Source organism: Miscanthus floridulus, chromosome 7, assembly GCF_019320115.1.
Source record: "Miscanthus floridulus cultivar M001 chromosome 7, ASM1932011v1, whole genome shotgun sequence".
Classification (NCBI taxonomy): domain Eukaryota; kingdom Viridiplantae; phylum Streptophyta; class Magnoliopsida; order Poales; family Poaceae; genus Miscanthus; species Miscanthus floridulus.
Window position 1 is genome coordinate 56,144,578 of NC_089586.1, and position 24,840 is coordinate 56,169,417.

Here is a 24,840-nt window from a genome sequence, read left to right on the forward strand (position 1 = left end):
GCTTTGCTCTCTGAAATGTAACTTCCAACCTAAACCACTATTGAAGGAGTTCTTGATGGATGAAAATTTTGCCAAATACAAGGAGGAGATTTTAACCTTCAGAGTACCTTACCCAACCTTCCGTGAGGGAAGCGACTCGTGATCAGTGTTTTCCTAAACGCTAAACGGTAAATAGTCGGTCACCTACCGTTTAGCCATTATTCGAGCAAAACGTCCCATTAAACGGGCTAAACGGCCAATTAAACGGGGTAAACAGGTGATTAAACGGAAACGACGCACCACCGTGTAGTGTTTACACGGTGTTTAAATAGGCTAAACGACCATTTAGACGAACAATGTTGGTGATCAAACTCTCCTCAATAGTGATTCTAGAATATCCTTAATTTTTTTTCTAGTAAGTCAAAACCTGTCTACTCTATAATTCAAACAGAGAACCAAACAAGGCTAAGCCCGCTAGAGCAGCGATATGCTAATTGATGATAATTCAATAGAAATTTTTTTTAATTACGTCTTAAGCCAATTGCTTTCTTGACAATGGCGTTAGAAGTGTTTGTTGGGTTTTCTTATGCACTAGTGTACTTTGTCAGTCAATCCCACGAGCACATAAAAATTCTGTCATAGCATTTCACATGGAGAATTTCAGAAAATCATATTTTTGTCGTTGGAGAATCTCTAATGACTAAGATGGGTTTGTGGGCCCACTGACTGAAACCTGTATTTTTCTACTTCCATTGGGTTTGTGATCAATTTGCACAGGTCAATTTCCAATGGTGGTTAGCTAGACTATCACAAATCAAAATAGGCATTTTCATCAGTGGAAGTGGAAATATACCTATTTCTACTCGCTTAAGTGGAAATAGGTATTTCCACCAGTAGAAAGTGGACATATATCCATTTCTAATAGCGGCTGTCTTTGTGAACGACCAATACAATTGTAGCTATAAATATCGCTTTGCTCTCTGAGATGTAACTTACAACCTAAACCACTATTGTTGGAGTCCTTGAAGGATGAAAATTTTGCCAAATACAAGGAGGAGATTTTAACCTTCAGAGTACCTTACCCAACCTTCGGCGAGGGAACGACTCGTGATCAAACTCTCCTCACAAATGATTATAGAATATCCTTAATTTTTTTTCTAGTAAGTCAAAACCAGTCTACTCTATAGTTCCAATAGAGAACAAAACAAGGTTAAGCCCGCTAGAGCAGCGATATGCTAACCGATAATAATTCAATAGAAAAATATTTAATGACATCTTAAGCCAACTGCTTTCTTGACAAAGGCGTCAGAAGTGTTTGTAGGGTTTTCTTATGCACTCATGTACTTTTTCAGTCAATTCTACGAGCACATAAAAATTCCGTTATAGCATTTTACGTGGAGTATTTAAGAAAATCATATTTTTATCATCGGAGAATCTCTAATGACTAAGATGGGTTTGTGGGCCCACTAACTGAAACCTGTATTTTTCCACTTCCATTGGGTTTGTGATCAATTTGCACATGTCAATTTCTAATGGTGGTTAACTAGACTATCGCAAATTGAAATAGGCATTTTCACCGGTGGAAGTGGAAATATACCTATTTGTACTCGGTTAAGTCGAAATAGGTAGTTCCACCAGCAGAAAGTGGGAATATATCCATTTCTAATAGCGGCTCTCTTAGTGAACGGCCAATACAAATGTAGCTATAAATATCGCTTTGCTCTCTGAAATGTAACTTCCAACCTAAACCACTATTGTTGGAGTTCTTGAAGGCTGAAAATTTTGCCAAATACAAGGAGGAGATTTTAACCTTCAGAGTACCTTACCCAACCTTCCGTGAGGGAACGACTCGTGATCATTGTTTTCCTAGTCACTAAACGGTAAACAGTCAGTCACCTACCGTTTAGCCATTATTCAGGCAAAACGTCCCATTAAACGGGCTAAACGGCCAATTAAAAGGGGTAAATAGGTGATTAAATGGAAACGGTGCACCACCGTGTAGCGTTTAAATGGTGTTTAAACGGGCTAAACGGCCGTTTAGGTGAACAGTGCTGGTGATCAAACTCTCCTCACAAGTGATTCTAGAATATGCTTAATTTTTTTTCTAATAAGTCAAAACCAGTCTACTCTATAATTCCAACAGAGAACAAAAAAAGGTTAAGCCCTCTAGAGCAACGATATGCTAACCGATGATAATTCAATAGAAAATTTTTTAATTACATCTTAAGCCAATTGCTTTCTTGACAATGGCGTTAGAAGTGTTTGTTGGGTTTTCTTATGCACTAGTGTACTTTGTCAGTCAATCCCACGAGCACATAAAAATTCTGTTATAGCATTTTACATGGAGAATTTCAGAAAATCATATTTTTATCATTGGAGAATCTCTAATGACTAAGATGGGTTTGTGGGCCCACTGACTGAAACCTGTATTTTTCCACTTCCATTGGGTTTGTGATCAATTTGCACAGGTCAATTTCCAATGGTGGTTAGCTAGACTATCGCAAATCGAAATAGGCATTTTCATCGGTGGAAGTGGAAATATACCTATTTCTACTCGCTTAAGTGGAAATAGGTATTTCCACCAGTAGAAAGTGGACATATATCCATTTCTAATAGCGGCTGTCTTTGTGAACGACCAATACAATTGTAGCTATAAATATCGCTTTGCTCTCTGAGATGTAACTTACAACCTAAACCACTATTGTTGGAGTCCTTGAAGGATGAAAATTTTGCCAAATACAAAGAGGAGATTTTAACCTTCAGAGTACCTTACCCAACCTTCGGCGAGGGAACGACTCGTGATCAAATTCTCCTCACAAGTGATTATAGAATATCCTTAATTTTTTTTCCAGTAAGTCAAAACCAGTCTACTCTATAGTTCCAATAGAGAACAAAACAAGGTTAAGCCCGCTAGAGTAGCGATATGCTAACCGATAATAATTCAATAGAAAAATATTTAATGACATCTTAAGCCAACTGCTTTCTTGACAAAGGCGTCAGAAGTGTTTGTAGGGTTTTCTTATGCACTCATGTACTTTTTCAGTCAATTCTACGAGCACATAAAAATTCCGTTATAGCATTTTACGTGGAGTATTTAAGAAAATCATATTTTTATCATCGGAGAATCTCTAATGACTAAGATGGGTTTGTGGGCCCACTAACTGAAACCTGTATTTTTCCACTTCCATTGGGTTTGTGATCAATTTGCACATGTCAATTTCTAATGGTGGTTAACTAGACTATCGCAAATCGAAATAGGCATTTTCACCGGTGGAAGTGGAAATATACCTATTTGTACTCGATTAAGTCGAAATAGGTAGTTCCACCAGCAGAAAGTGGGAATATATCCATTTCTAATAGCGGCTCTCTTAGTGAACGGCCAATACAAATGTAGCTATAAATATCGCTTTGCTCTCTGAAATGTAACTTCCAACCTAAACCACTATTGTTGGAGTTCTTGAAGGCTGAAAATTTTGCCAAATACAAGGAGGAGATTTTAACCTTCAGAGTACCTTACCCAACCTTCCGTGAGGGAACGACTCATGATCATTGTTTTCCTAGTCGCTAAACGGTAAACAGTCAGTCACCTACCGTTTAGCCATTATTCAGGCAAAACGTCCCATTAAACGGGCTAAACGGCCAATTAAACGGGGTAAATAGGTGATTAAACGGAAACGGCGCACCACCGTGTAGCGTTTAAATGGTGTTTAAACGGGCTAAATGGCCGTTTAGGTGAACAGTGCTGGTGATCAAACTCTCCTCACAAGTGATTCTAGAATATGCTTAATTTTTTTTCTAGTAAGTCAAAACCAGTCTACTCTATAATTCCAACAGAGAACAAAAAAAGGTTAAGCCCTCTAGAGCAACGATATGCTAACCGATGATAATTCAATAGAAAATTTTTTAATTACATCTTAAGCCAATTGCTTTCTTGACAATGGCGTTAGAAGTGTTTGTTGGGTTTTCTTATGCACTAGTGTACTTTGTCAGTTAATCCCACGAGCACATAAAAATTCTGTTATAGCATTTTACATGGAGAATTTCAGAAAATCATATTTTTATCATTGGAGAATCTCTAATGACTAAGATGGGTTTGTGGGCCCACTGACTGCAACCTGTATTTTTCCACTTCCATTGGGTTTGTGATCAATTTGCACATGTCAATTTCCAATGGTGGTTAACTAGACTATCGCAAATCGAAATAGGCATTTTCACCGGTGGAAGTGGAAATATACCTATTTGTACTCGATTAAGTCGAAATAGGTAGTTCCACCAGCAGAAAGTGGGAATATATCCATTTCTAATAGCGGCTCTCTTAGTGAACGGCTAATACAAATGTAGCTATAAATATCGCTTTGCTCTCTGAAATGTAACTTCCAACCTAAACCACTATTGTTGGAGTTCTTGAAGGCTGAAAATTTTGCCAAATACAAGGAGGAGATTTTAACCTTCAGAGTACCTTACCCAACCTTCCGTGAGGGAACGACTCGTGATCAAACTCTCCTGACAAGTGATTCTAGAATATCCTTAATTTTTTTTTCTAGTAAGTCAAAACCAGTCTACTCTATAATTCAAACAGAGAACAAAACAAGGCTAAGCCCGCTAGAGCAGCGATATGCTAACTGATGATAATTGAATAGAAAAATTTTTAATGGCATCTTAAGCTAATTGCTTTCTTGACAACGACGTTAGAAGTGTTTGTTGGGTTTTCTTATGCACTAGTGTACTTTGTCAGTAAATTCCACGAGCACATAAAAATTCCGTTATAGCATTTTACGTGGAGTATTTCAGAAAATCATATTTTTATCATCGTAGAATCTCTAATGACTAAGATGGGTTTGTGGGCCCACTGACTGCAACCTGTATTTTTCCACTTCCATTGGGTTTGTGATCAATTTGCACAGGTCAATTTCCAATGGTGGTTAACTAGACTATCGCAAATCGAAATAGGCATTTTCACCGGTGGAAGTGGAAATATACCTATTTCTACTCGCTTAAGTTGAAATAGGTATTTCCACCAGCAGAAAGTGGGAATATGTCCATTTCTAATAGCGGCTGTCTTAGTGAACGGCCAATACAAATGTAGCTATAAATATCGCTTTGCTCTCTGAAATGGAACTTCCAACCTAAACCACTATTGTTGGAGTTCTTGAAGGATGAAAATTTTGCCAAATACAAGGAGGAGGATTTAACCTTCAGAGTACCTTACCCAACCTTCCGTGAGAGAACGACTCGTGATCAAACTCTCCTCACAAGTGATTCTAGAATATCCTTAATTTTTTTCTAGTAAGTCAAAACCAGTCTACTCTATAATTCCAACAGAGAACAAAACAAGGTTAGGCCCGCTAGAGCAGCGATATGCTAACTGATGATAATTCAATAGAAATGTTTTTTAATGACATGTTTAGCCAATTGCTTTCTTGACAACGATGTTAGAAGTGTTTGTTCGGTTTTCTTATGCACTAGTGTACTTTGTCAGTAAATCACACGAGCACATAAAAATTCCGTTATAGCATTTTACGTGGAGTATTTTAGAAAATCATATTTTTATCATCGTAGAATCTCTAATGACTAAGATGGGTCTGTGGGCCCACTGACTGCAACCTGTATTTTTCCACTTCCATTGGGTTTGTGATCAATTTGCACAGGTCAATTTCCAATGGTGGTTAGCTAGACTATCGCAAATCGAAATAGGCATTTTCACCGGTGGAAGTGAAAGTATACCTATTTCTACTCGCTTAAGTCAAAATAGGTATTTCCACCAGCAGAAAGTGGGAATATATCCATTTCTAATAGCGGCTATCTTAGTGAATGGCCAACACAAATATAGCTATAAATATCGCTTTGCTCTCTGAAATGTAACTTCCAACCTGAACCACTATTGTTGGAGTTCTTGAAGGCTGAAAATTTTGCCAAATATAAGGAGGAGATTTTAACCTTCAGAGTACCTTACCCAACCTTCCGTGAGGGAACGACTCGTGATCAAACTCTCCTCACAAGTGATTCTAGAATATCCTTAATTTTTTTCTAGTAAGTCAAAACCAGTCTACTCTATAATTCCAACAGAGAACAAAACAAGGTTAGGCCCGCTAGAGCAGCGATATGCTAACTGATGATAATTCAATAGAAATGTTTTTTAATGACATGTTTAGCCAATTGCTTTCTTGACAACGATGTTAGAAGTGTTTGTTCGGTTTTCTTATGCACTAGTGTAGTTTGTCGGTAAATCACACGAGCACATGAAAATTCCGTTATAGCATTTTGCGTGGAGTATTTCAGAAAATCATATTTTTATCATCAAAGAATCTCTAATGACTAAGATGGGTTGGTGGGCCCACTGACTGCAACCTGTATTTTTCCACTTCCATTGGGTTTGTGATCAATTTGCACAGGTCAATTTCCAATGGTGGTTAGCTAGACTATCGCAAATCGAAACAGGCATTTTCACCGGTGGAAGTGGAAGTATACATATTTCTACTCGCTTAAGTCAAAATAGGTATTTCCACCAGAAGAAAGTGGGAATATATCCATTTCTAATAGCGGCTATCTTAGTGAATGGCCAACACAAATATAGCTATAAATATCGCTTTGCTCTCTGAAATGTAACTTCCAACCTGAACCACTATTGTTGGAGTTCTTGAAGGCTGAAAATTTTGCCAAATATAAGGAGGAGATTTTAACCTTCAGAGTACCTTACCCAACCTTCCGTGAGGGAATGACTCGTGATCAAACTCTCCTCACAAGTGATTCTAGAATATCCTTAATTTTTTTCTAGTAAGTCAAAACCAGTCTACTCTATAATTCCAACAGAGAACAAAACAAGGTTAAGCCCGCTAGAGCAGCGATATGCTAACTGATGATAATTCAATAGAAAATTTTTTAATGACATCTTAAGCCAATTGCTTTCTTGACAACGGCGTTAGAAGTGTTTGTTGGGTTTTCTTATGCACTAGTGTACTTTGTCAGTAAATTCCACGAGCACATAAAAATTCTGTTATAGTATTTTATGTGGAGTATTTCATAAAATCATATTTTTATCATTGGAGAATCTCTAATGACTAAGATGGGTTTATGGGCCCATTGACTGCAACCTGTATTTTTCCACTTCCATTGGGATTGTGATCAATTTGCACATGTCAATTTCCAATGGTGGTTAGCAAGACTATCGCAAATCGAAATAGGTATTTTCACCGGTGGAAGTGGAAATATACCTATTTCTACTTGCTTAAGTCGAAATAGGTATTTCCACTAGCAGAAAGTGGGAATATATCCATTTCTAATAGCGGCTATCTTACTGAACGTCCAATACAAATGTAGCTATAAATATTGCTTTGCTCTCTGAAATGTAACTTCCAACCTAAACCACTATTGTTGGAGTTCTTGAAGGCTGAAAATTTTGCCAAATACAATGAGGAGATTTTAACCTTCAGAGTACCTTACCCAACCTTCCGTGGGGGAATGACTCATGATCAATTTCTCCTCGCATGTGATTCTAGAATATCCATTATTTTTTTTCTAGTAAGTCAAAACCAGTCTACTCTATAATTCCAACAGAGAACAAAACAAGGTTAAGCCCGCTAGAGCAGCGATATGCTAACTGATGATAACTCAATAGAAAATTTTTTAATGACATCTTAAGCCAATTGCTCTCTTGACAATGGTGTTAGAAGTGGTTGTTGGGTTTTCTTATGCACTAGTGTACTTTGTCAGTAAATCCCACGAGCACATAAAAATTCCGTTATAGCATTTTACGTGGAGTATTTCAGAAAATCATATTTTTATCATCGAAGAATCTCTAATGACTAGGATGGGTTTGTGGACCCACTGACTGCAACCTGTATTTTTCCACTTCCATTGGGTTTGTGATCAATTTGCACAGGTCAATTTCCAATGGTGGTTATCTAGACTATCGCAAATCGAAATAGGCATTTTCACTGGTGGAAGTGGAAATATACCTATTTCTACTCGCTTAAGTCGAAATAGGTATTTCCACTAGTAGAAAGTGGACATATATCCATTTCTAATAGCGGCTGTCTTAGTGAACGAGCAATACAAATGTAGCTATAAATATCGCTTTGCTCTCTGAGATGTAACTTCCAACCTAAACCACTATCGTTGCCATCTGCATTTTTCAAGGGGACAGGTGTTAGCAGGTCAATAATAGATAAGCCTTGCATACAAGTAAATGCAGGGTCAGTATATAACCGAAAGAAGGGCTATTCACGTCCTATTCTATCGTCCATTGCTAAGGGTTTTGTCCTAAGATCAAGTATGGCTCTGATACCAACTGAAACGACCCTATGCAATAGCATATCAAGTAAATAGTAATAGTTCGTCAAGTTTTAACACCATTCCCACACACATTCCACTCCATCCCCTTTTCCTAGCCAGGTTTCGATCCTGGGATCGACATACCACCATCTCCATACCATCACCATACCATACCATCGCCCAGTCGACAGGCCAACTCTCTCTTGGCACTGTCTCAAGGCCCGTAGCCCCTGGCTACGACCGACACTCTCTCATGGGGGAAGAAGAGAAGAACTCATCTCACTATCTAGTTTAAGTGAAACCCAGGAAAGGTCCATAGCCGACAAGTCGGCACATGTATCGATCGATCAACCATACACTCTGCAGAGGTTTTACATAACCACAAGATCCGCCTTCCTCGCTGACCATCGTCAACTAGGCTGATTCCGGCTGCTTGCTAGCCTAGGATAATGCCACTCTACCATTCAACCCTGGTTCACCCCAAGTCAAGTCTGGGGTGGCTGAAACTGTGAGTCATGAGCCGGGTCCACAAGGTCTCCATGAAGTCTCGGAAGGGTGTGGGGGAAATCCTCCGCGCCCCGTACCTCCTTACACTGTCCGCTATCAACCTAGTAGTAGTGGCAATATCCTACCAAGTAGTCCAGCCGTCCTGCACCATATAGGGCGAGTGGTACGTAAGGCTTCCCAGTGAATCTGAGTACTAGTAAGTCCTTAGGGGTGACCAAGCCAGAATGTCTCCATCAGGGTTTCCATTTACTGTGCCACCACAGCACCTCCATCCTAGGCTCCACCCGTCACAGGTTCACACCCAGGTCCACCTCATATACCATTTTACCCACCACAAGTATCCATTCTAGGGGTGCCCAGGTAGCACCCCATGGCAAGACTTGCCCTAGGCTCATCATATACTCCAACTTGGTCGACACAACCCTCACCCTCCACACACCCAAGTCACACACGCAGCACTCTCCCCATAGTCCAGGTAACACCAGTTTCCACCACGCACGTAGTGTAAGTAATGAAATATATAGCAGTAAGCATGTGTCTAGACTAATAGCAGGGTATGCAGGGGTAAGGTTGCGTCAAGGTAAAGGCTTTCAAGCAAGCATACTACCATGCAAGTCCTAGCATAATATAATTGTAGCAGTAAAGTAAAGCGATAGCAGTTCTATATTAGCCATGCGTAATAGGTGCTACGAGATTGGGTGGGATGTGGCACCTTCAGTGTAGTCATCTCCGTTCTCCTCACGGTACTCACGGTCCTCATCCGTCAGGTTCTCCTCCGAGTCTGCATCGTTCGCATTATAGTCACGTTAGCGAGGTCTATAGAATAGCACAAAGAAGCAAGGGAAATTCAAAAGAGCCAAATGCACTCAAACATGGGTTCATTGCGTAGAGCTTGATTTTAGATGAATTTTGGTCCTAGTTTCATATTTTTCTGAGGTCATATGAATTAGTTATGAATTTCTGAAATTAGATAAAGGCTGAATTAATCCTGGGCTAACACATGTCATGCTGTGGTTGGTCCACGTGGCTTGCTGATGTCAACATGACATCAGCATCACAGTTCTGAGCTAATGGGTGGGTCCCAGCTGACGTCAGCATGACGTCATCAACGTCGTCCACACCGACAGGTGGGCCAAAGGCTATTGGGTCACTAACAGGTGGGTCCGGTCAGAGTCAACATCAGTCAACGATGAGTCAACGGTCAACCGTCACGGTCACTGACATGTGGGCCTGGTCTGCTAACGTCAGCAGCTGATGTCAGCGTGACGTCAGCATGACGTCACCTCAGCTGTGCTGTCTTCTGACATGTGGGTCCCACGTGATGTCATCATGTCGTCAGCATCTGACGTGTGGGTCTAGGGTGTTTGTGTCACTGACAGGTGGGGCCTGGTCAATGGTCAGCATTGACCAGTCAACGGTCAATACGGGCCGGGTCCGAACTGGGCCCGTTGCGCTTTGGGTTGGGCCGGTCTGGGCCGGGCCGGGCCGAACACGTGGCACGCTGTGACGCTGCCACGTCATGGCCGTGGGCTCTTACTGGGCCGTGGTCCATGGCTGCGGTCTATGGTGGACTAAGTGGTGCTGGTCCATGGACCACAGACTGGTCTATGGTGGACCGAGTCCACCCGTCGCCTCCCAGGCGTGGTCCAGGTACTCCGAGTGCACGCGTAGGTGGCCAGCGAGGGGGGGGGGTGTTCCCCTATTTTTCCCGCGGCGGTGCTCCTGCCGATGGCGATCTTCACTGATGAGCTTCTATGGCGAGGCTAGTGTCTGATTGGTGTGGGGAAAAGCTTCCTCGGGCCACGGCGACTGCATCTGCGGGGTGAAGGTGGCGACCAGAGCTCCCCAAGGTGCTGGCCATGGCGAGCGGCGGCTCGGCAGTGCCTGCCGGTGGCGAGGTCGCGCACGCCGGCTCCTCGGTGGATAGTGCTGGGTAGAGGGGGCTTCTACGGTTCTGCGGGTGCACGACGAAGGCGTCCAGGGCTCAAGCGGGGCTTCGGTCTCCTAGGTGGCCGTTAGGGGCTCCAGCAGCCATGGTGACATGGTGCCGACGGTTATGCATGCGTTGGTGTGCTACGGGCTCCGGTGGGGTGTCACGGTGGTCTCGGTGTGCGCGTGGGTGCATGTGTTCCAAGTGGCTAAGGCAAGGCACTGGCCTACGCGCTCTAGGCGTGGAGCGCCATGGCCGACGGTGAGGTCCGGTGGCAGAGAGAGACCAGAAGAGGGGAAAAAGCTCACCGTGGGTGGCGTGGAAGACTGGATGGCGATGCCGTGTCGATGCGAGGCCATGCAGCTCTGGTGTGGCCGTGCAGTGCCGTTCCGAGCCACGTCAGTGACGAAGCACTGGCGCCGTCTTCGGCTCCGACAACCTCCTCCTCCGCGGCGGCTTCGGCACTTTCTTCCTCTCCTTCCTTCCCCTTCTCCCTCCTCTCTCTTGGTTCCAGTGCACAGCATATGGCCACCAAATGGTGGTGGGTGATGGACGATCGCTAGGGTTCTAGGGCTAGGGCTTCTTTTAGCCAGAGATTTGAGCTCCACGGCGGATGGCTAAGGATCGCGCCGAGCACATCGAGCAGCTTGCGGGGCGTGGGTGGTTGGCATGGCGTTGGCGTGGGCACTGCGCCAAGGGAGGGCAAGGCCATGGCCCAGGCGTGACCCCCTGGCCCGCCCTGCCATTGCTGTCGGGGCTCTGTCGCACGATGGTCGTGCGCGGCGTGGAGAAGAGGAATAGTAGGGCTGACTTGCGGGGTCCAGCGGCAGCGTCAGCGAGCAAAGGCGGGGAGACGCGCGGGCGTGGGCGTCGTGTGGCTGACACGCGGGGTCCAGCAGCAGCGGCTGCAAGCAGAGGCAGGGAGACACGCGAGCGTTGCTGGGCCGCAAGCTGGGCCGCGCGCGCTGGGGCTGGCTGGGCCGAGCGGCTGGGCTGCGAGGCCTTCTTCTCCCTTTCTTCTTTTCTTTTTTTTGTTTTTCATTTTCTTTCCATTGTTTAAATTCAAATTTGGTTTAGATCTCGAATTTAAAACTGAGGTAACTTGTTCATTGGAGTTTAGGGAATTTTGTTTAGTAATAAACTTTATAGAATTGTTAGTCATAACATAAAGCAATGAGAATCCAAATCACAATTTAAGTTAATCATGTATGCAACATCTATTTAATAGAAATTGATAATCATAATCAACATATGACACATTATGCTTATGTATTGACTTAGGTTGGGTTACTTCTAATGCAACTCCTGGTTGGGTTACTTTACATGACACTCATCATCACATGGAGGTTTTGAGAAAAATTTTGTAGTTGGTATTTTTGGTGTGTGGATTTTTGGGTTGTTACAGGCCCACTAAGTGAAACCTGTATTTTTCCACTTCCATTAGGTTTGTGATCAATTTGCACAGGTCAATTCCAATGGTGGTTAGCTAGACTATCGCAAATCAAAATAGGCATTTTCACCGGTGGAAGTGGAAATATACCTATTTCTACTTGCTTAAGTCGAAATAGGTATTTCCACTAGCAGAAAGTGGGAATATATCCATTTCTAATAGCGGTTGTCTTAGTGAACGACCAATACAAATGTAGCTATAAATATCACTATGCTCTCTGAAATGTAACTTCCAACCTAAACCACTATTGTTGGCGTTCTTGAAGGCTGAAAATTTTGCCAAATACAAGGAGGAGATTTTAACCTTCAGAGTACCTTACCCAACCTTCCGTGAGTGAATGACTCATGATCAAACTCTCCTCACAAGTGATTCTTGAATATCCTTAATTTTTTTCCAGTAAGTCAAAACCAGTCTACTCTATAATTCCAATAGAGAACAAAACAAGGTTAAGCCCACTAGAGTAGCGATATGCTAACTGATGATAATTCAATAGAAAAATATTTAATGACATCTTAATCCAATTGCTTTCTTGACAATGGCGTTAGAAGTGTTTGTTGGGTTTTCTTATACACTAGTGTACTTTGTCAGTCAATTCCACGAGCACATAAAAGTTCCGTTATAGCATTTTACGTGGAGTATTTTAGAAAATCATATTTTTATCATCAGAGAATCTCTAATGACTAAGATAGTCAATAAAAGATTTCTTGAATATATCGCAAACAACGACTGGGCTCTAAGAAGGATTAAAATAATATGGTAGTGCGACACTTGAAGGACTTCAAATAAAAAGATAAGATAAATAGTGTAGTGATGGGAGGATAGTGCGACACATGAAAGACTTCTAGTAGAAAAATAAGATAAATGGTGTAGTGATGGGGGACAACAAGCGACTAAAGATTCCTATGGACTCTATTGAATTGAGGCAAGTCCATAATAAATCCTAGCAGATAAATGTAAACCAGTTCTTTAAAATTATAAGGAAAATGGCAACTAGTATAAGGATGAAAGCTCTAGTTTGGTTTTGGTGAATTGATGAAACCCTATGTGCTAACCTATTTACTCTAGTGATCATGAGATAGGTAGCACTATTTCAAGTGGTGGAGCAAATGAAGATCATGTTGATGGTGGTGATGGCCATGGTGATCAGGTGCTCGGCTTGGAAAAGAAGAAAGAAAAAAACAAAAAGCTCAAGGCAAAGGTGAAACTTGATTGGAGATTTTTGGTTTGGTGATCGAGACATTTAGCGAGTGTGATCACATTTAGGATCGATAGCCATACTATTAAGAGGGGTAAAACTCGCAGTGAAATGTGGGTATCAAAGTGCCACTAGATGCTCTAATTCATTGCATGTGCATTTAGATCTAGTGGAGTGCTAACACCCTTGAAAATGTTTGCGAAAACATGCTAACACACGTGCACAAGATGATACACTTGGTGGTTAGCACATTTGATCAAGGGTGGCGAAGTTGGAGTTGAGAAGGTGTTGTTTACAGTGACCGGACGCTAGACTGGTGCGTCCGGTCAGCTAGCGCATGGTGGCGTGGCCTCAGTCAAGTCACCGAATGCTGAATAGTGTTGGTGACCTGATGCAACGGAGGTGCATCCGGTCACTTGGTGACGTACGCTGACGCAAGCAATAGAGCAAGGCTAAGGTGATCGGACTCACCAGCGTGTCCAGTCACGCATGACCTGATGCGTCCGATCGAGATTTTTTGGCTCTAGATGCTTACTGGAGTTTATCTGATGCTGGGGTTCCATGGGGAGCGACACATCCAGTCATTGGGTGAAGCAGTGATGGCACGTGTGAGCTGGCGTGCCACCGGCGCATTCGATCCTATCTCGGGTGCATCCGGTCATAACTTAACCGCATGGGGTTAGGTTTTGACCGTTGGAATCATGCGAACAATGTTGAACATGGGGGACACGTGGACGGCTAGCAGTGACCGAACGCTAGGGCTTATGCGTCCGATCAGCACGACCAGTGCGTCTGGTCACCCGAGTGGCAGTGCAGTGAGAGCCCAACAGCTCTATTTCATGGGGCTCCTATTTAAGCCCCTTGGCCAGCTCAAGCTCACTCTCTTGGCCATTTGCATTGACATAGCAACCTTGTGAGCTTAGCCAAAGCCCCCCACTCATCTCCATCATTGATACATCATCTTTGTGAGATTGGGAGTGAATCCAAGTGCATTGCTTGAGTGAATGCATCTAGAGCACTTGGTGATTGTGTTTCGCTACGGATTTCTCTTGTTACTCTTGGTGGTTGCCGCCACCTTAATGGCTTGGTGCAGCGAGGATCGTCGAGCGAAGGAAGGTGATTGTCTCCTGCTCCGATCATGGTGATTGTAAGGGGTTCTTGGCCTTTCTCCGACGGAGAGCCAAAAGGTACTCTAGTGGATTGTTCGTGGCTTGTGTGATCCTCATCTTGTGTTGGTTGTGCGGCACCCGATTGCGGGTTAGGCGTGTGATGCCTATAAGCGCGTGAACCTCCGAGTGAATCACTACAACAAGGACTAGCTTGCCGGTAAGCAAGTGAACCTCGGTAAAAAATCATTGTGTCATCTTGTCCCAAAGATTTCTTGGTATTCATTGTGATTGATTGACTTCATATTGTGATTGGGTCATCCCTCGATACGGTGGTATAACTCACTATCCATCTTGTGTATTTACATTCTTAGTGTAGCTAAGCTCTTTAGTGTAATTAGTTCTGAGAGCTAGCTTGTGTCGGGCCTAGTGGTTAGTGAGGCTCTTTAGTTAGTCTTTGAGAGCTCACTAACTTAGTGTAGTGACTTAGCTTTTGTGTGCTTAGAGACTACAAAAACTAGAATTGTGGTAGATGGCTTATATTTTTAGTAGGCTAGCGCAAGAATTACTTTGCCTTATATTTGTCTAACCACATTGTTTAGTGTTGTTGTAGAAATTTTATAGGCTATTCACCCCTCTCTAGCCATTAGGACCTTTCAAGTGGTATTGGACCCATGGTCACCATGATTTGAGGCTAAACAACCTTCGGTGTCAAAATGGCTCAAATCGACAACATTAAGAAGCCACCCCAATTTGATGGCTCAAATTATCCTTATTGGAAGGCTAAGATGACAACATACATAAAGTCAATCAATAGAAAGGTTTGGAAGGTGGTAGAGACCAAGATTGAGGTAGCCAATGCCGAAGCTCCCACCACTGCTGAAGAAGTGCTACTCCAAAATAATGACATTGCTCTTAGTGCCATTCTTGATGCTTTGGATGAAGGAACATTTGAGCAAATCAAGAACATTGAGATGGCTCATGAGGCATGGAAGAAGTTGAAGGAGTCATTTGAGGGCACTCAAGCCATGAAGGGTGCAAAGGCATACATTCTCAAGGAGAAGCTTGCAAGCTTCAAGATGAAGGAAGATGAGAGTGTGCCAGAGATGTTCCATAGCTTCAAGTGCTTGTCAATGATCTCAAAGCACTTGGAGAAGAGGCCGCCACCATGATGCCTAATAGGGGGGGTGAATTAGGCAACTTAAAACTCTAACTTTAAACTAAGGCCTCTAATTTCACCTAGTCAAAACCTATACAAAAGATAAACTATCTAAATGTGCAACTACGATTTTGCTAGTGTGTTGCTATCTCAACCGCAAAAAGGAGTTATGCAACCTAGGTTCCAAACCTATCAACTATCCTATCACTCAGCTAGGAAAGTAAAGCACAAACCAAGATTGCAATATAAATGCGGAAGCTAAAGAGTAAGGTAGAGATATGCAAACTCCCATCGATGACTCTGGTATTTTTACCGAGGTATCAAGAAGCGCGCAAGCTTCCCCCTAGTCCTTGTTGGAGCCCCTCACAAGGAATCCCTCATAAGGGCCAAGCTCCTGATAGGGTAACTCCATGGATAGCCCTGGGCCTTCCTCATGTGAAAGTGGGGCTCCGGTGTGCCTTCCAACAAGCCTCTCTCGAACCGCTCCCCGCCGTCTTCACTATCAAGCTTCCGGCCGAACCGCTACCGGCCTTGTTCCCTTCGGTACACGGTGGCGGCCACACCACAAATACGGTTAGTGTGATCTCATAAGACTACAAGCCCCTCCGATGTACAACAATGGTGCGTGCAAGCACTGAGTGGTAAGAGGTGTGCAAACCTCACTAAACACTAGGCCTAAACCTAGAGCAAGCGCATAAGCGGTTGTCTAACTAACCTAAGCACTTTGCAAAGCACCTACGCTAATCACCGAATGTATCACTAAGAACTATGCAAGTGGATATCACTAAAGTGTTGTATCAACACCCTTGGTATGTTTCCTCAGCTCTACCCTCTCAAATGGCCGGTTGGGGGTCTATTTATAAGCCACACAGAGAAAGTAGCTGTTGGGGGCGAAATCTAGCTTTCTGCTACTGACTGGACGCTGCTGTCATCCTGACCAGATGCGTCTAGTCATCCCAACCATTGAGCGTGCATGTAGAGATTAGACATACTATTGAGTCCGGTCATCATCGATCGGACGCGTCCGATCACGCTGGCACCGCTCTAGAACCTTTCTGGACATGATCGGACGCTACTTCTTGGTGTGTCTGGTCATCCTACCTTCGTGTCCGGTCACACTAAGAATGTTGCCATTAATGATGAATAGTGAAGTCTATGTGTCCGGTCACTACCTCGCTTAGTGTCCAGTCGTTGCTGCTGACACCTGTTGTTGCTAAGCAACTGATCGAACGTGTTTGGTCCTCATAGGGCCACGTCCGGTCACCTCTGCCGAGCTCGTTTCTTCGTGATCTTGCGCCCGACTTGGTTTCCATCTTCGTGCTTGGACTATGCTTGTTATCTTGGGTCTTATCTTGTGCTTCTAGTGTCTTGCTTATGGTTTTGCTCGTGGATCATGTGGCAGAACCTCCTAAATTATAGGGCCCACATGCACCTGTCACTGTCCAACGACCTTTGACATCTATGCATATGTTCCCTGATAACTTAAGAAGACTATCAGGTGTCCTCGAGGAACCCCAAATCATCCACGATTTCCGAGCAGGATCATATTACAGAGTCATTGCAGTATTACAACACTTATTCAAATATCTACACCAGAGTAAAAAACAGTGGAAGTCTTACAAAAAACATAATTTACAAAACAGTAGTTTCAAACCTCACAACTAAGTTCGATGATTATTACAAAATGAAATAGTGGAGTGGCATTATAATATAATACAAAACACATAATGAAACTGCCCTGCCTAAGGGCCACACATTTACTTCTCATCGTCAGATCGAACAATAGTCATGCAGTACGATCCAAAATAGATTTGCTCATGAGGCTCACCTACAACAAGGGTCAACGAACCCTGAGTACAAAAGTACTCAACAAGACTTAACTGAAATAAGAACTGATAAACTCAGGAATGCAGGCTCAGGGATTCAAGGTATAGCTTTAGCAATGATCAAAGTTATTTTTGCGTAAAGGCTCTTTAACAAAATTCTTTATTTCAACATATTAAACTTTATAAGAACCACATATGAATCTTCCATAATCTGTAATGAGATCATGAACATCATATCCAACATCTTCTCAAACCATCCTTAAGTTCCAGTTATTAAACTACGATGATGAACAGAGAAGTGAGTCTTCATAACAGAGGAGCAACGACGATTCGAACCGATTATAAAACCCAGCTGGGAATTCCAGACCACATGACATATGCAGATCCTCGACCTACATATACCAACCTACCCTCAGGTCCTTTAAAACAAGAACGGGTCTACACCACCCAAGAATATAGTACTCCACTAATCCAGCCCATTGCCACATGGGTACACGCTATTCCCGCCATCTCTCCACTCCTAGTTAAGGCTTACCGGAGTATGTGGTTAGTACTACAAAGTCTCACCGCACATAGTTCAACAACAGACGGACCTTAACCGACACAGGCGGAAAGGACCCGCTCACAAGACCTCCATGTCTTGTGGCTAACACACACCTAGTCCGCCCGGTCAAGACTTATTACTCCACATGCTCATATTTTATGATCACATAAGTAACCAAAGATCCATTTAAAATTCTTAGGTGACAGGTAATCACCCGACTAAGCATGACTAAGCATATCTAGACATTTATGAATAAAACCGGTAATCAAGGTAGATATGGAAAAACAATGTTGGTAATGCACCAATTAGGCTTTTACTAAACTCTTAATCACTTAATACAGTATAGAAAAGCAAAAGCGAAATTAATTTGTAAAACACAAGGTAGGGTTGTATGCATCCGGGGCTTGCCTTCGTTGACGGAAAAGTCCGATTCCTGCGACGTTCCACAAGTATTCGATCCGACCTCAACAGACGGACTAACCTCCTTAGCAACTTGATTAACTATCACGTGTTCACCTTCGTTCACTACACGTAGTAACAATGCCATGTTTAACATGATGCGGAATACGAAACATGATGCTTGATGATGGATGCAAAAGTTAACAACTGGAATACAACTTTCTTTCGCGGTACAGTTACAAGTCAAACTAACTAAACCTTTCTAGAATACTAACATCAATTGCCAAAGATCATTATCAACTAATGACCCAAGGACATCACTCAATCAAAAATTCAAACAAAACCTAAATCACTAAAGGTTACTATTTGCTTTTATGAATTAATTAATTAATTAAGAATTATGAAATAAATCAACTTGTTCCAATTGACCTCAAAATTTTTTTAAATGTTCATCACATGATAACTAAGTGGCAAAACAATTTTCATAATTTTTGGATACATAATTAAGCCTAGAAAAATCATGGAAATCCATTTATTAATAAATTGAGAAATTTTTATCACACTCAAAAATTACTGGAAAATAACATTTCATATTTTTCTTAAATAGTATACATCACAGATAGGTCACACAAAAATTTTCATAATTTTTGGAGCTTCTAATAAATCTACACAAAAATAACAAAAATAGATACTATTCATTCATTGCTGAAAATAATAAAAAAATCCATTTTGAACTACACAGTCACTGACAACTTGACCCCACCTGTCATCCCTAACCTCCGACTTGACCATGGCGGCACGCGCGTTGACCGGCGAATTCTCGCCGCCGGTGAGACCAACGACGACGGTGAAAGGACCACCACGTCCCCTACACTACTACGCTTCGACTGGTGGCAAAAACAAGACCAAACACTGACTGGACCGAGCACAGCGACGACCATGGCGGGCACGACGGCATGGCCATGCTACACCGGCGACACAAGTGCGGTAGAGGTTAAACACTTAGCATAGAAGGGTTCAGCACCTCACCCCAAACACGATTGAGCAACGAGCAGGGTCGGAGGAGTAATGAAGATGCTGGTCGACGTTCCGAGCAGGCACGACGGAGCAGACCATCGTCGGTGGCGATGCTCCGGTAGCTGTGGTGGTCAAAATGAGAAATCAATGGGTCATAGAGTACCACGGCATCGTGGCGAAGCTGAAGCAAGACTCAGTAGGGGCAGAGGCACACCGTGGAGCTCTGGCCACGGCGAAGTGCTTGCGACGGGGACGTTGCCGGCCACGAGGAAGAAGAGCACGCAGAGCAGTTATCCGGTGAAGTCAAGCAACAAAAGTGGGTCGGTTGGGTGAGCAAGGAGCAGGTGGAACTATTGAGCGCTATGCTGCGACGGCACAGGCGCTGGTTCGACAGTGGGAGCTCGCCGGAAATGAGCAAGGCGACGGGAAAACAGAGGAGGAGGAAACGACAAGGACGACGGCGGCTCAGGTTATAAAGGATGGCCAGGAAGCTCAAGGAAGCCACGATGACTCCATTTCCCTCACCAGCGCGACGCCCAGACGGCCATGCGCGCGACTAGAAGCAAGCCGAAGGATCGCCGGCAATGTAGCTAAGGCAGTGAACACCGTTCATCAATATTACAGAATTGCCATTCATTTTAAAATCCAAATTACTCCCAAATTTGTATAACAACTGAAAAATCTCCAAGAATAAAAGTTGTTTAAAATCAAAAGTTCTACAATTTTTCTTTAATAACTAAACCCAAATTCGGTCTACATTTTGAAATGAACTTTTGAATTCTAATAGGGGAAATTTAACGAATTACGCCTTTTCAAATTACTCCAAATTTTTCATAACAACTTTGAAAACTCCAAAAACAAACTTTGTATAACTTGACAAGCTCTACACTTTTGCTTTTGGGCTCAACCCCAAAATATGCTTAGATTTTGAAATGAGTTTTCAGGGTAGGATTTAAATAATGAAAATCAGGGTTTTCTGGAAAATTCAAATCCAAACCAAATTTTGACTTGATTCAAACAATTCAATTCAACACTCATAAACACAAATGTAAACTTGTTTTAGTGAATGCATATCAAAGTTTGTAATACGACCAAATGCCTTACAATGCATATGATGACATGTCCTGTCTTTAATATTTAAACACCCGGGGTGTTACAATCCTTCCCCCTAAAAGAAATCTCGCCCCGAGATTCAAAGCCATAGGGTAAGTAATGGAAAAGGAAATGTGTCAGTCCAAAAACATCCAAAACTTGTCCATAAAACAACTGAGGCCCCTTTACAAAACACAACTTGTACAACCGAGCTCAACTAACATTACTCTATTCTATATTGACGCTAAAACTCTGGAAATTTTTCTAATAAGTAATCTTCTGATTCCCAAGTAGCTTCTTCTTCTGAATGTTGATTCCATTATATCTTGTAGAACTTGATTGTCCTTCTTCGAGTAACACGATCTTTCTGATCCAAAACTCGGATAGGATATTTGGAATAAGTCAGATCTGGTTCAAGTTCCACTCCTTCAACCTCAATATTCTGCTCAGGCACTCGGAGACACTTCTTCAATTGAGAAACATGGAACACATCATGCACAGCTGCGAGATGTTCTGGTAATTTCAAGCGATATGCCACTTTTCCATACCTCTCCAAAATTTGAAATGGTCCAATATATCGAGGTGCCAACTTTCCTTTAACACTAAAACGGGTAACTCCCTTCATTGGTGATACTTTCAGATATACAAAATCTCCTTTGTTAAACACCAATGGTCTACGTCGTCTATCCGCATAACTCTTTTGTCGGGATTGAGCTATCTTCAAATTACTTTGTATTTGCTTAACCTTGTCTTCTGTTTCTTTCACAAGGTCAACCCCAAAGAACCTTCTTTCTCCAGGCTCAGACCAACTCAGTGATGTTCTGCATCTACGACCATAGAGTGCTTCAAATGGAGCCATACTAATGCTTTCCTGATAACTATTGTTGTATGAGAACTCAGCCAAAGGTAAGCATTCGTCCCACTTATTGGAATAGTTAAGGACACAACACCTTAACATATCTTCGAGCACTTGATTGACTCTTTCCGTTTGTCCATTAGTCTACGGATGATAAGCTGTACTATATAGGAGCTTGGTACCCAATGAAGAATGCAAGTGTTTCCAAAAGCTAGAGACAAACTATGTACCCCTATCTAACACAATAGTCTTGGGTACTCCATGGAGACTCACAATTCGCTCTAAATACATCTTGGCATACCGTATAGTGGGATATGTATTCTGAACTGGAAGAAAATGTGCTGACTTGGTTAGTCGATCTATAATAACCCATATTGAGTCAAATTCCTTTGATGTCTTGGGTAGACCAACAATAAAGTCCATACTTATGTCCTCCCACTTCCAAGATGGAATAGGTAATGGTTGTAATTCACCAGCAGACCTCAAATGTATAGCTTTCACCTTTTGACAAGTATCACACTTTGCTATATATCTAGCAATCTCTATTTTCATTTTAGTCCACCAAAAACTTTGCTTCAAGTCATGGTACATCTTGTTACTTCCCAGATGGATAGATATCCTAGTAGCATGTGCCTCTTCCAGAATTGACTGCCGCAACTCAGGAACCTTTGGTACCACTAGGCGATCCTTGAACCATAACACACCTTCATCATCTATGTTGAAGCATTCTGCTTTTCCATTTCTGACCCTTTCTTTGATATGGGCTATACCCTTGTTTTCTTTCTGAGCAACAATAACTTGATCTCAAATAGTGGCTTCAATAATTATGTTGGTCAAACAACCTTGTTGAATCATTTATACATTCAACCTCTCCATCTCTTGATATAAAGTCAAACCCAATGTTCTCACTGCCAGACAATTGCAATAACTTTTGCGACTGAGGGCATCTGCAACCATATTTGCTTTATCGGGGTGATAATGTACTTCCAAGTCATAATCTTTAATCAGTTCTAACCATCTTCTTTATCGCATGTTCAACTCTGACTGAGTAAAGATATACTTTAAGCTCTTGTGGTCTGTATAAATATGGCACGTATTACCAAGCAGGTAATGCCGCCAAATCTTCAGAGCATGGACCACAGCTGCTAATTCTAGATCATGAGTCGGATAGTGTTCTTCATGTTGCTTAAGTTGCATGGATGCATAGGCAATGACTTGGCCTTCTTGCATCAACACACATCCAATACCAATACCTAAAGCATCACAATAAACATCAAACGGCTTCTCGATATTAGGTTGGGCTAATACTGGTGCAGTGGTCAACAGTATTTTCAAGGTTTGGAAAGCCTCTTCACAATCAGATGACCAGACAAACTTGACTTGGTTCTTCAACAATTCAGTTATGAACTTTGATACTTTAGAGAAATCTGGGATAAACCGATGGTAATACCCCACCAATCCCAGAAAACTCCGAACTTGATGAACTGTGGTTGGCGGTTTCCAATCAAGCACATCCTTCACTTTGCTTGGATCAACTGCAACGCCTTCAACTGACAAGACATGTCCAAGAAATTGTACTTCCTTAAGCTAGAAATCACACTTGCTGAACTTGGCATATAGTTGATGTTCTCTCAAGTGGGTCAGAACAATTATGAGATGTTCTGCATGTTCTTTCTTATTCTTGGAATATACTAGAATGTCATCAATAAACACTACTACAAACTTATCTAGCTTAGGCATGAATACTGAATTCATCAGATACATGAAATGAGCTGGAGCATTTATCAAACCAAAAGACATCACCAAGTATTCATATAATCAATATCTTGTGGTAAATGCCGTTTTGGGAATATCTTTAGGCTTTATCTTGATTTGGTAATATCCTAACCTCAAATCTATCTTGGAGAAAACTTTTGATCCGGCCAATTGATCAAAAAGCAAATCTATCCGAGGTAAAGGATACTTATTCTTGATGGTCACTTCATTCAATGGACGATAGTCGACACATAACCTCAGGGTCTCATCTTTATTTTTCACAAAAATTGTCGAACATCCCCAAGGTGATGAACTGGGTTGGATAAACCCTTTCTCAATCAATTCTTGTAACTGAGTCTTCAACTTAGCCAATTCCTTAGGTGGCATCCTATAAGCTCTCTGAGAAATTGGAGCTATTCTAGGTTGCAACTCTATGTTAAACTGTACATCTCTATCATGTGGTAGACCGGGTAAATCTTTAGGAAACACATCCGGAAATTCACACACTACTAGGATATCTCTAATCTCTTTGACAGCAGTTGCACAAACCTTGCCCACTGATCTTCTTAAGGTTGGAAGTTGGATGAGAAGTTGAGAATTACTATCAGGCAAACTCACCCTTAATGTCCTATTCAAAGCATCTATAATAGCCTTATGCTGATACATCTAATTCATTCCCAAGATTACATAACTTTACTAGAACTAACTATTATACAACTCTACTCCTTTCCTTGATCACTTCAAACTTTAGGCTCGGTATCCATTCCGGAAATATTACCGCCTTTATTATCACTTTCATCGATCATTACTAATTCTTCAGGATCTTCTTCTTCTGATTCGTCATCATCAGCAAGGATGACACCGGGGTCCATGGCATCAGCTTGGGGTTCATGATTCAGATCTAGTAGATTGCTTAGCCTATGAACTTCCTCATGTAGATAAGTATTATGTTCTTCTAAATCTTCTACATAGAATTCTAGCTCATGAGTTCTAGCTCTAGCTACATTTTCCCTATGCTAGGCTTCATTTCTTCCTTCCATCGTACGAACTAACATACGTTCACAGTTCCTGTGCACGGTGGTGAGACGCCTCAATTCATCCTATAATTCTCCTACCTATATAGCATCCAAAGCCCTATCTCTAGTAGCTTGTGCTAACTCTGTAGAAATCCTCTATATCTCTGCCAGGGGATCAGGCCTAGAGCTGCTACTGCTAGCACCGTCATTCCTAGGGGCAAGTTGGTGATGAGAAACTCCTTTGGGTCCAGTGGACTTATAGGGCATCATCTTGGTACGAGCCATACTGTAGGAAGCCAATTTAATCCAAGTAAGACCACTTGATCAAAGTCTAAAGAGCAGCTAGGATGGATTACATTACTCAAACCAGACTCACTACTCAACTCTAGACTCAGAGGTGAAGGAAGTAACAAGTGAATTAATCATGATGCATGAATCATTCTTACGAACAAAAACATCAAAGCTTATAATGCACATAAACAACATTTGTTTTTATATAGGGCATATTAAGATTACTACTCCACCACACAAAACCTTTTTAATCAAATAAGGAATGGTGAGAAAGAAATAAGATAAGTCAAAAGCAATTTGGACCAAATTAACAAGTTAAATTTAGTCATCCCAAATCATTTTTAAGTTTTTGTAAAACAATACAACAAAAACTTTGTAACGATCGCTCTGATATCATTCTGTGGCAGAACCTCCTAAATTATAGGGCCCACATGCACCTATCACTGT